The sequence below is a fragment of the Camelus dromedarius genome, chromosome Y (assembly GCF_036321535.1).
Source record: "Camelus dromedarius isolate mCamDro1 chromosome Y, mCamDro1.pat, whole genome shotgun sequence".
Taxonomy (NCBI): Eukaryota; Metazoa; Chordata; class Mammalia; order Artiodactyla; family Camelidae; genus Camelus; species Camelus dromedarius.
This window is the reverse complement of record NC_087473.1, coordinates 4,745,803-4,757,023: the sequence shown is the minus strand read 5'-3', so window position 1 is coordinate 4,757,023 and position 11,221 is coordinate 4,745,803. Positions and strand designations below refer to the sequence as shown.

The 11,221-nt window shown below is 31.5% G+C and overlaps 1 pseudogene; it reads left to right on the top strand.

Annotated features, from left to right (window-relative positions):
- Positions 1-9,239: 9,239 nt before the first annotated feature.
- On the top strand, positions 9,240-10,915 carry LOC135320424 (heat shock transcription factor, Y-linked-like; annotated as a pseudogene).
- The last annotated feature ends 306 nt before the right edge of the window (positions 10,916-11,221 follow it).

Below are 11,221 nucleotides of genomic sequence, written 5' to 3'. Positions count from 1 at the left end.
AGAAGCAAAAGTAAAGAATTATGATTGTGTCACTCTAAGCAGATTTACACTGAAGAAGAAATGATCAATGAAATGAAGTCAACCAACACAATGGGAGAATATATTTGCAATTGATATTTTCCAATCAATTGTTAATATCCAAAATATATGGCAAACTCATAGCCCACAACAACAACAAAAAAGTCCAAACAATCCAATTTAAAAAAGTCCATAGGAACTGAATAGATAGATCTGACTCAATTTTCCATAGAAAACATACAGTTGGCTAAATGATGCATTAAAATATGTTCAGAGTTATAAATTATTAGGAAAGCAATAAACCAAAAATAAGACAAGACCTCACACTTGTCAGAAGGCTCTTATCAAAAAGAAAACAAATACATGTTGGTGGAGTAAAAGGAACACCATGGACACTGTTGATAGGAATGCAAATTATTGATTCCATTGTATATATACATCAAATTTTCTTCATCCACTTTTCTGTCAAGGGATGTTGGGTTTGTAGGCCATGTCTGAAGGCTCTAGAGAGTAAGCCCATGGGCTAAACTGATAAATAAGCTGTAAGGAATGTCACATATCTAGGCAGGATAAGAAATGGCCTACCCAATGTATCCAGTATGGATGGCTGGATAGCCAATGATGGGTAAGATCCTCAGAGGAGGACAACCTAAGATAGGCACAGCTGGCCGGATAAGAGATGGCCTATTTAATGAAGTTTCGTGATGAAATTTAAAACAATCCATCATTAAACATCCTGTGCTTATTGCAGGAGCATGGGGACACAAGTAGCTTAAGATTATTAAGATTGTTATAAGTTAGATGATATGTGAGACATTGTGTATGTCCTACATAATATCTTTCTCTAATAATCAATAAACAGAGAACTTCTTCACTTCTCTCCACCCAGTGTTTGTGTGTATATGATATCGTGCCACTGACAGGGTTAATTTAACTTGTTGGGAGTATCATAAAATGATGTTGCATTATATACAAGGCTCTTTCTGCACCTATTGAGATGATTATGTAATTTTTATTTCTCATTGTATTAGTGTGGCATGTCACATTTATTGATTTGATAATTTTGAATTATTCTTAAACCCAGGGAGAAATCGCTTTACACATGGTTTATGATACTTCAAATGTGTGTTGAATTCATTTTGCTTGTGTTTTGTTGAGAATGTTGGCACATACGTTCATCAGGGATATTATTCTATAATTTGCATATAATGTCCTTTCTAGATTTGTTTTGCAAATAAAGCTGGCATCATAAAACCAGTTTGGAATCTTTCACCCATTGAAATTCCTGGGAGATTTGGGGAAGAATTGGTGTAAAATTTTCTTCAAATGTAGGACAGAATTCACCAAAAAAGTTATCTTGTAAATATTTTCTGTTTTGGGAGATGTGATTTACTGATTTACTCATACAAACTTTTGCTCGATATCTTTCTAATTTCTTCTTGATTCAGTATTGGAAGACATATGTTTCTGGGAAATTGTCTTTTGTCCTAGGTCATTCAACTTTTTGGCTAGTGGTAATTTCTTATGATCCTATGTATCTCTGTAATATCAGTGGTAATATCTTCTCATTTATTTCTAATTTTATTTGAGTCTTTATTTTCTTAGCCAAATAAAATTTCGTCCACTTTATGTTTAAAAGAAACAAACTTAGGTATTTTTTTTTTTATCATTTCCATTGTTTCTTTTGTTATTTGCCTTAATCTGATTAATTCAATTTTATTCCTTATTCTCTCTTGTTTCTCCTAGACTCTTGTGGTGTAAAGGTAAGTTGTGTGAATATTTATATTTCTTTTATTATTAAATATTTATTTATTTATTTATTTATTTATTTATTTATTTATTTATTTAATTTACTTATTAACTAATTTACTTATTTGTTCATTTATTTACCATAGAATTACTGTCATTTAGTGTTTCAATCTGTGTTGTATAGCACAGTGTCCCAGGTCATGCATATATTTGTGTTCCTATTAAAGTTACTTCACGATATTTAACATACTGCCCTGTGTCATGCTAAAGAAATTATGAAACAATCTAGTTTTATATATAGTGGATAACATTTATAAACCTACAGCTCCCAAATATATCCTCTCCCAGACCCTTTCTGCAGGAACCATTAGAATATTTAATAGATCTGTGAGTGTGTTTCAGTTTTGTACATGAAATCATAGTGAACTCACCCAACATTTTTTTTAAGGTTCCTTATATGTCATGTCATGTGTTATTTTTCTTTCTCTTTCTGGCTTACATCAATTAGAATGACACTTATTGGGGACACCCATTTTGCTGCACATGGCATTGTTTTATCTTTTTTTATGGCAGAGTATTATTCCATTGTGTAAATATGCCACGACTCCTGTATCCTGTTATCTGTTGATGGACAATTAGGTTGCTTCCATGTCATGGGTGTTGTATATAGCACTACTATGAACATTGGGGTGCAGGTGTCTTTTTGAATTAGGGTTCTCTTTGATATATACCCAGAAGTGGGATTGCTGGATTGTACATTAAGTCTATTTTCAGTCTTTTGAGGAAACCCCATCCTATTTTCCACAATGACTGCATGAAAATATATTCTTACGAACAGTTTAGGATGGTTCCCTTTCTCCAAAGCTTCCCCAGCATTTATTGTTTGTGGACTTTTGAATGATGGCCTTTCTGACTATTGTGAGTTGATACTTCATTACAGTTTTGATTTGCATTTCTCTGATAATTAATGATAGTGAGCATTTTTTTTTCATATATCTATTTGGCATTTGTATGTCTTTATTGGAGAATTGCTTATTAAAGTTTTCTGCCCATTTTCAGATTGGGTTTCTTCTTCTTTTATTTTTTTATTATGTTGTATGAACTCTTTATATTTTGGAAATAAAGCCTTTGCCAGTTGCATCACTTCTAAATATTTTCTTACATCCTTTAGTTTGTCATATTTCTTCGTTTATGGCTCCCTCTGCTGTGCAAAAGCTGCTAAGTTTAATTAGGTCCAATTTATTAATTTTGCTCTTATATCCATTACCTGGGTAGGCTGTTCTAGGAGATCATTGCTGAGATTTATCTCAGAGTGTTTTGCCTATGTTTTCTTCTAGGAGATATACTGTGTCTTGCCTTTCATTTAAGTGTTCAAAACATTTTGAGTTTATTCTTGTGTATGGAGTGAAGGAGTGTTCTAATTTCATTGTTCTGCATGCTGCTATCCCGCTTTCCCAACAACAGTTGGTGAAGAGACGGTCTTTTCTGTGTCACATACTTGGCTACTTTGTCAAATATTATATGAACATAGGTCTGTAGATTTATTCCTCTGCTCTCCATTCTGTTCCATTTGTCCATATGCCTGTTTCTAATCCAATATCATGTCATTTTTGTTGTTGTAACTCTGCAATTGTGTATGGAGACCAGGCTGGTGATTCCTCCAGCCTCTTTCTTTTTCTTCAATATTGCTTTGGATATTATGAATTTTTTTCTGTTTCTATATAAATCTTAAGATCATTTGTTCCAGTCTTAAAAGAAATGTTTTGTGTAATTTGATAGGAACTCACATTAGTTCTGTGGATTGCCTTGGGCAGTATGGCAATTTTAACAATATTATCTCTTCATTTATAAGACCATTGGGTATCTTTTCAATTCTTCAAATCTTCTTTAATTTCCTCAATCAATGTTTTCTAGTTCTCCATGTATAAGTCATTCACCTCCTTGGTCAGATTTATTCCTAAGCATTTTATACTTTTGTGTGCAGTTGTAAAAGCAGTTGTTTCTATACTTTGTTTTCTTGTTGATTCACTGGTAGTGTAAAGAAATGTAATTGATTTTTGTACATTATTCTGGCTACCTTGCCCAGTTCCTTTATTAGCCTAAGTATTACTTTGTGACGCTTTTACTGTTTCCTATGTATAGTGTCATGTCTGCATACCGTGACAATTTTACATCTTCTTTTCCAGTCTGAATCCTTGTATTTCTTTTTCTTGCCTGATCGCTGTGGCTATGACTTCCAAGACTATATTGAATACAAATTGTGAGAATGGGCAACCTTGTCTTGTCTCAGATTTTTTGGGAAGTGTTTCAGTTTTCCACCCCTGAGTTTTTTGCTGGCTATATGTTTGTCATAAGTAACTTTCATTATGTTGAGATATGATCCCTCTATGCCCACTGGGATAAGAATTTTTATTGCAAATAGGTGTTAAGTTTTATCAAATGCTTTTTCTGCATCTACTGAGATGATCATGTGGTTTTTGTCCTCTGTTTTGTTTATATGGTGTACCACAATTGATTGATTCATTTGCGTATGTTAAACCATCCTTGTGTTCCTGGGATGAACCTAACTTGATCATGGTGTATGATCTTTTTTCACATGCTGTTGGATTCTATTTGTTAATAATTTCTTAAGGGCTTTTACATCTAAGTTTATCAATGATATTGGCCTATAATTTTCCTTTTGGATAGTGTCATTTTCTGGTTTTGGTATCAGGTTGATATTGGCCTTCTGGTGTGAGTTTGGGAGTACTCTGTCCATATCAATCTTTTGGAAGAGTTTGAGGAAGTCTGGTATGGATTTTTCTTTGTATGTTTGGTCAGATTCCCCAGTGAAGCCATTCGGTTCTGAAATTTTGTTTGCAGAGATTTTTTAATTTTATTGATAATTGTATTCCATTTCTGGTGATCTGTCTGTTCAAATGGTCAATGTCTTCTTGATGCAATATTGGTGGGCTGAATGTTTCCAGAAAGTTCTCCATTTCTTCTAGGTTATCCAGTTTGTTTCCATACAGTTGTTCATGGTAGTCCCTTATGAAATTTTGCCAATTAGTTGTACTCTTTGTAGTTTCTCCACTTTCATTTCATATATTTCTTGTGTTCTCTGTCTTTTTTTGTTGGTGAGCCTGTCCAGATTTTTGTCAATTGTGTGTACTATTTCAAAAAAATGTTTGATTTTTTTTTCAAATTTTTAATCTCTATATGAATTCTTTTATGCTTGATCATTATTATTTCCCTCTTTCTGCTGACTTTTGTTTTTGTTTGCTCTTCTTTTCAAGATTATTTTGCATACAACGTTAGATTATACATTTGAAATTACTATTCTACTTTGAGGAGGGCCTTGTCACTGTGAACTTCCCTCATAAGCCTGCTTTAAGTCTATTCCATAGACTTTGTGTAGTGTTTTTGTCATTTTTCTCATGATATTTTTTAATTTCTTATTTAACTTCATCACCTCCCTACTTGTTTTAGTATTATTTTGTTTTTTTCTACATGGTGTCAGTTTTTTTCTCCCTGGTTTTTCTGTGATTGATTTCTAGTTTCATGGTATTATATTCAGAAAATGTGCTTGAAATAATTTTTATCTTCTTAAATTTGTTGAGGGTTCTTCTGTGCATGAGTACATAATCTTTCCTTGAAATTGTTACATGTGCACTGGGTAAAGAATGTATATTCTGTTTTGGAGAGATGTACTGTTTTGAAAATATCAACCAAGTCCAATTGTTTTATTGTATCTTTTAGTATCTTTGTTCCCTTATTAATTTTCTGTCTGAAAGACAAGTCCAGTGATGGTAATTTGGTGTTATAATCTCCTGCTATGATTGTGTTCCCATCAATTTCTCCCTTTTTATCTATTATTATTTGCTTTATGTATTTAGGTGCTCCAATATTGAGTGCATATGTCTTAATGTGTATAATGCCCTCATTTTGTATTGCTCCTTTATTCAATATGTAATGTCCTTGTTAATCTGTCTCTATGGCCTTTGTTTTAAAATCTATTTTGTGTGAAATCTGTACTGCTATTCCTGTCTTCTTGTCATGTCCATTTGCATGGAATACATTTTTCCTTCCTCTGAGTTTCAATTGATGTGTGTTCCTCTTCCTAGATTGGGTCTCTTCTATGGTTCATTATGTAGGGTCTCGTTATATTATCCCATCTGACAATATATATCTTTTTATTGAAGCACTTATTCTATTAACATTTGTGATAATTATTGTTAGATGAGTGTTTATTTCAATTTTGAACTTCATTTTCCAGTTGATTTGGTATTTCCTTTTTGTTCATTTCTTTTTCTTTTTGGAGCTTGATAATTTTCTTTTATTATCTTTGTTTCTTTTTGGTTTTGTGAGTTCATTGTAAGCTTTTGACTTATGGTTGCCATTTTTGTATATATATGGACCCATTAATATATCTGTTTATATTAACTGATAGTAATACAAACTCTAACCCATTCTACAGAGAATAGAAATAAGAAGAAAATACTCTGTATTGTCCTGTTTCCCTCTCTGACCCTTAAAAATTTTGATGTCCTGTTTTACAACATCATGTTTATTCGGTTGTAAGTCATTGTAGCTATTGCCTTTCTAATTTTGACTTTCTCCTTTATATAGCATCCTGCTTCTTTTGTATTTAGAGTAGATCTTTCATTATTTTCTTTCTGTTGCTATGTTCTTTTAGTATTTGTTTCTGTGGAAGTTATTTATCTCTCCTTCTATTCCAAGGGATAGCCTTGCTTGATAATCTATCTTAAATTACAGATTCCTTTCATTCAAGACTTTGAATATGTCTTGACACAGCGTTCTGACTGCTGTATTTGTGTAGGCAACGTGTTTAAAATTTTATATATATAATTATATATATATGTAAAGAATACCTTGAAATGAAGTTAACACATAAGTTGAAAACTTATAGAATAAAAAATAGAAAAGTTTGATGAAGGAAATTAAAACTTATCCAAAGAAGTGAAAAGATCTCTTATGTTAATGTTGTGAAACAATAAGTTTAAAACAGCCATACTACCCAAAGCAATGTAAATTTATCGTGATTCATATCAAAATTCCCATGAGAATTTTCAATTAAAGAGAAAAAATATTTTCAAAATTTATATATAACCACAATGATCATGAGATGCCAATGTAATTTTGAAAAAATTATTAAGTCTAATAGTGTAAGGTTCTCTGATCTTAAACATTACTAGAAAGCTTTAGTAATTAAAACAACATGATACTGGCTCAAAAACAGACACCAATGAATAGAAGAGAATAGAATAGCAGATTTAATCTCTAACAAATATGATCAATTAACACATGAAAAAGGAAGAAAGAGTATAAAATGATGAAAAGGCATTCTCCTCAATAAACAGTGCTGGGAAGATTGATAATGTAAAAGATAGATTAGGATATCTCCTTACATTGCATACAATCCATGAGCACAGAATATCTTTCTATTTATTTTGTTTACTTTTATTTCTTGCACCTGTTACTAATAGATTTATGTTTAGCTCTTCTATTTCACTTATTATATTTATTCCTATTTTATTCTTTTTGATATAATTGTACACACAATTGTTTTCCTAATTTCTCTTTCTGATAATGTGTTGTTAGTATATAAAAGTGCAACTGATTTTTGTATATTGATTTTGTATTCTGCAAGTTTAATACATTTGTTCATTATATCTGACAGTCACTTGAGAAGACTATGGAGTTTTCTATCTATGTGAAATTATGTCATCTGTAAAAGTTTTACTACTCTTTTACAAGTTGGATGTCTTTTATGTTATTTTCTTGACTAGTTGTTCCGTCTAGGACTTCTAGTAGTGTAATTTAGGACTTGTGAGAATGAGCTACTTTCTCTTATTACTGGTCCAGAGGAAAACATTCCTGCATGTTAACATTGAGCTTGATGTTAGTCATGGATTTTTTCATATATGGCTTTTATTATGTTTAGTTACATTCTACCTAGAGCGAATTTGTTAATAATTATTTTTAAAAAAATTTAAGTTCTGTCAATAAATTTCCTACATCTACTGAGATTATAATTTTTGTATTCTTTGTTTTTTAAGTTATGGTATCACATTTATTGATTTGCATATGTTAAATAATATTTATGAATCAGGACTAAATCCCAGTTAACTATAGTTTATAATACTTATAATATGCCATGAATTCAGGTGCTAATATTTATTTAGAATAGAATATACGTATACTGAAGGAAAAAATTACATTGTAGCTTGAGTGTGCATCTATTTATTTAAAACTTTTATGTCTCATTTTGAATTTGGCTTATGTTTAATGGAATTAATTTCTAAATAAAGAATATATATTTAGGTAGAACTGGACTTACTACAGTTTACTGATAGAGAACATTGCTATTATTTAAAATTAGAGCACAATATACTTGCTTTAAAATGCCATATTATACTTACAAGCCAACTGTTTCAGGACTGAGAAACAAATTGCTTCCTTAAAGGTATTTAACTGGTCTTTTCCACACCAAAACACATTTACTGTAATTTGTTTGTTTGTTTGTTTGTTTGCTGCTTAATGGAGGCACTGGTTAAGGAACCGAGGATCTTGTGCATAAGTTTATTTATCATTTTGGAACACTTAACAGGAGCCACAAGAGTGTGGATTATAAAGATTACTAGAAAATTTATTCCTTGTAGGGACTGAAAAACCTCTGAATGAAAGAATGGCAAAAATAAACATTTGTAAGTATACAATAAGATTTTCTCTTTTGTAATTTTAAACAAGAATATTAAATTACATTTGTTTTACTTATAATGCTGAATTAAAATTTAAAAAATGTTAACCCCTTTGGGATTTCTTAAATTTGATTGATTATTTTAATCTAATTTTATTTCACAAATGTTACCATTTATTTACAAACATACAAAATAAACTGATATTTATTCCGATCATTTTTTGAATATAGAGCTACTTAATATAAAGCAAACATATAAATAACTACTTCCATATCGAAATCAAATTATGTTTCATTTTATTTACAAATGATAATGAAATAGTTATAACATTTTTGTACAGGTTCTACACAAATTTCAATTTAAATTTCAAAATTTTAAAATTGGTTTATTTATTTAGTGCATTATTTAAACTCTGCTCACCAATCTGGTATAAATTTGTCTACAAAAGGAAGGAGAATTGTTTTATTTCATAAACCCGAACTTTAATTTATTTAAAAAGATGTTGTGGGAATAATATTTGCAGATCACACTGAAAAAATAAACATCCTAAAGGTTTCAATTTAACTGGATGAATGAGAAGTAAAAACTGGCTGAATGTTACACTTTGGTTGCTAGGAGACCAGTCATTTTCTGATGTCACAGGTACTCAGGTTGAGAACCACTGTGATGGCCTAGCAGTTTATGTGTGCAGGCCTGCCATAGCAGAATTTGAAGCTGCAGTGCTCAAAATCATGCAGATTAGAAAAGGAGCTGTAGAAAAAGTTATTTGAGATGGCACATGTTTCTTCAGAAATTCAAGATGTGTCTCCTAAAGATGGACCAACTGGTTCAGGAAAGTCCAGTAGATATATATTGTGTGATGAAACATTCTCTGGGGACTTGGACTTGAGGTCTATGATTGAAGAAAATACATTTCAGACTTTTTGTGAAGAATCCTTGATAAAAAGACCAGGTTACACACATTGTGTCTCTGACCCAGATGAAGATAATTATTTTCGTTCTCTGACATTCCCAAGAAAACTCTGGAAAACGGTTGGGGGTGACCAATTTCAATCCGTCTGGTGGGATGATAATGGAACTTCAATAGTGATCGATGAAGTTGTTTGTAAGAAGGAAGTTTTGGAAAGAAAGTCCCCTTTCAGAATATTTGAAACTGGAAGTATGAAAAGCTTAGTTAGACAGCTTAACCTGTACGGGTTTGTAAAGTGTGGCAGAATTTTCAAAGATCTGCTTGTCTAGCTGAATTTCTGACAGAAGAAAAAGAAGTCTCTGTTTTAAGCAAGGCATTCAGAAATTTTAGTCACCACTTCGTAACTTATATATAAAATTTTATTTTGTACTTTAATGTATGGTAATATAAATATAAAGCTAGATTTTGTAAATTGTATAAAACTACTAACGCTAAAATACTTCATTTTTTCTAAAATGAGTACAGTGCATTAAGAATTCAAGATTATGAGGAACTTTGCTAGCAAATATGAATCTTATCAGAAATCTAAATAAAGTTATTAAAGCTGCTTGTAATAAGGGGAGTTCACCGTTACTGCAAATGCTAACGTTTTAAATTTGATGATGATACTATTTAAATGTGTATTTTCCAAATTAGGAATTTCAAAAAATAGTCAGCAATGTTCATATTTTGATGATATTATATTAGTATAGTAAGTGTGACATCTGAGGTTTTATAGATTAGGGTTATTGTAGTCTTGTATTTTGGCTTAAAGTAATACTAGTATATTTCTCCTTTGTTTGTAGCTGCAGTTCTATCATAATCCAAATTTTAATCGAGGCTGTCCCCAGCTTTTAGTGAGAATAAAAAGAAGAGTTGGAATTAAAAATGCTTCTCTGGTATCTTCATTGGCTCAAGATTTCCACAAGAAGCACTTTAAAGCAGGAGGTAATTTGGATAATCATAATTCTGGTTTTGTGTATGGCACTAGAGGAGAAAGTGCATTTTTACCTTCTGCAAATTTAAACATGCCTCTAAAAAGAAAGCCCTCTACTAGCCAAATAATTGGTGATACAAGTACCCCGATGAGAGATGATATCTCTCCTGCATAATCAATGTCAGTTAGACCACCAAAACAAATTGCAGTGCATCAATGTGCTATTTGAAATCAGTTGACCACTTTCCACGTGCACTCACAAAGCAGCTACACTGAAGCAAATGGCCGTGTTGTGAATTTCATTACAACTACAACCTCTTCATCTCAGAAGAGAAATTATCTCCCATACAGAGCAATTATCTTGGACTGATGGTGGAGCCTTCTACTTTTCCAAATAGATATCACGATATATCAGCCAATGAAGGTCCTTTTTCTAAACTTCAACCAGATAGCAACCCACGGTTTTCAGTGCCAGTGAAAGCTGATACAACAGCTAACTCTCTTTCACAGCCAACTCATCAGCCAACTGCAGTATATGAACGTCATCCTAATTACAACTGATCTACCAGAGGACTACCAGATTATGCAGGATAACAAAGATTAAAATTGATTTTGGTAAATGTTGACAAATATCTGGAATTTTCTTATTTCAACAGTAAACATACAAGTGTACCTGTATTTTCTTATTTTTTAAATAAATTTAAGAATAAAATGGGAGACAAAGTTAACATTTAAAAAAAGAGATATTTGATTGATATAATCAGTTGATGGAAAAATATGGGAGTAAATTTGAATAATTTCCTGTAAGGGAGAATAGAAAATGGAAGAATTTTGGAAAAGACTTAAACATGTAGAGAGGGAAAAGTA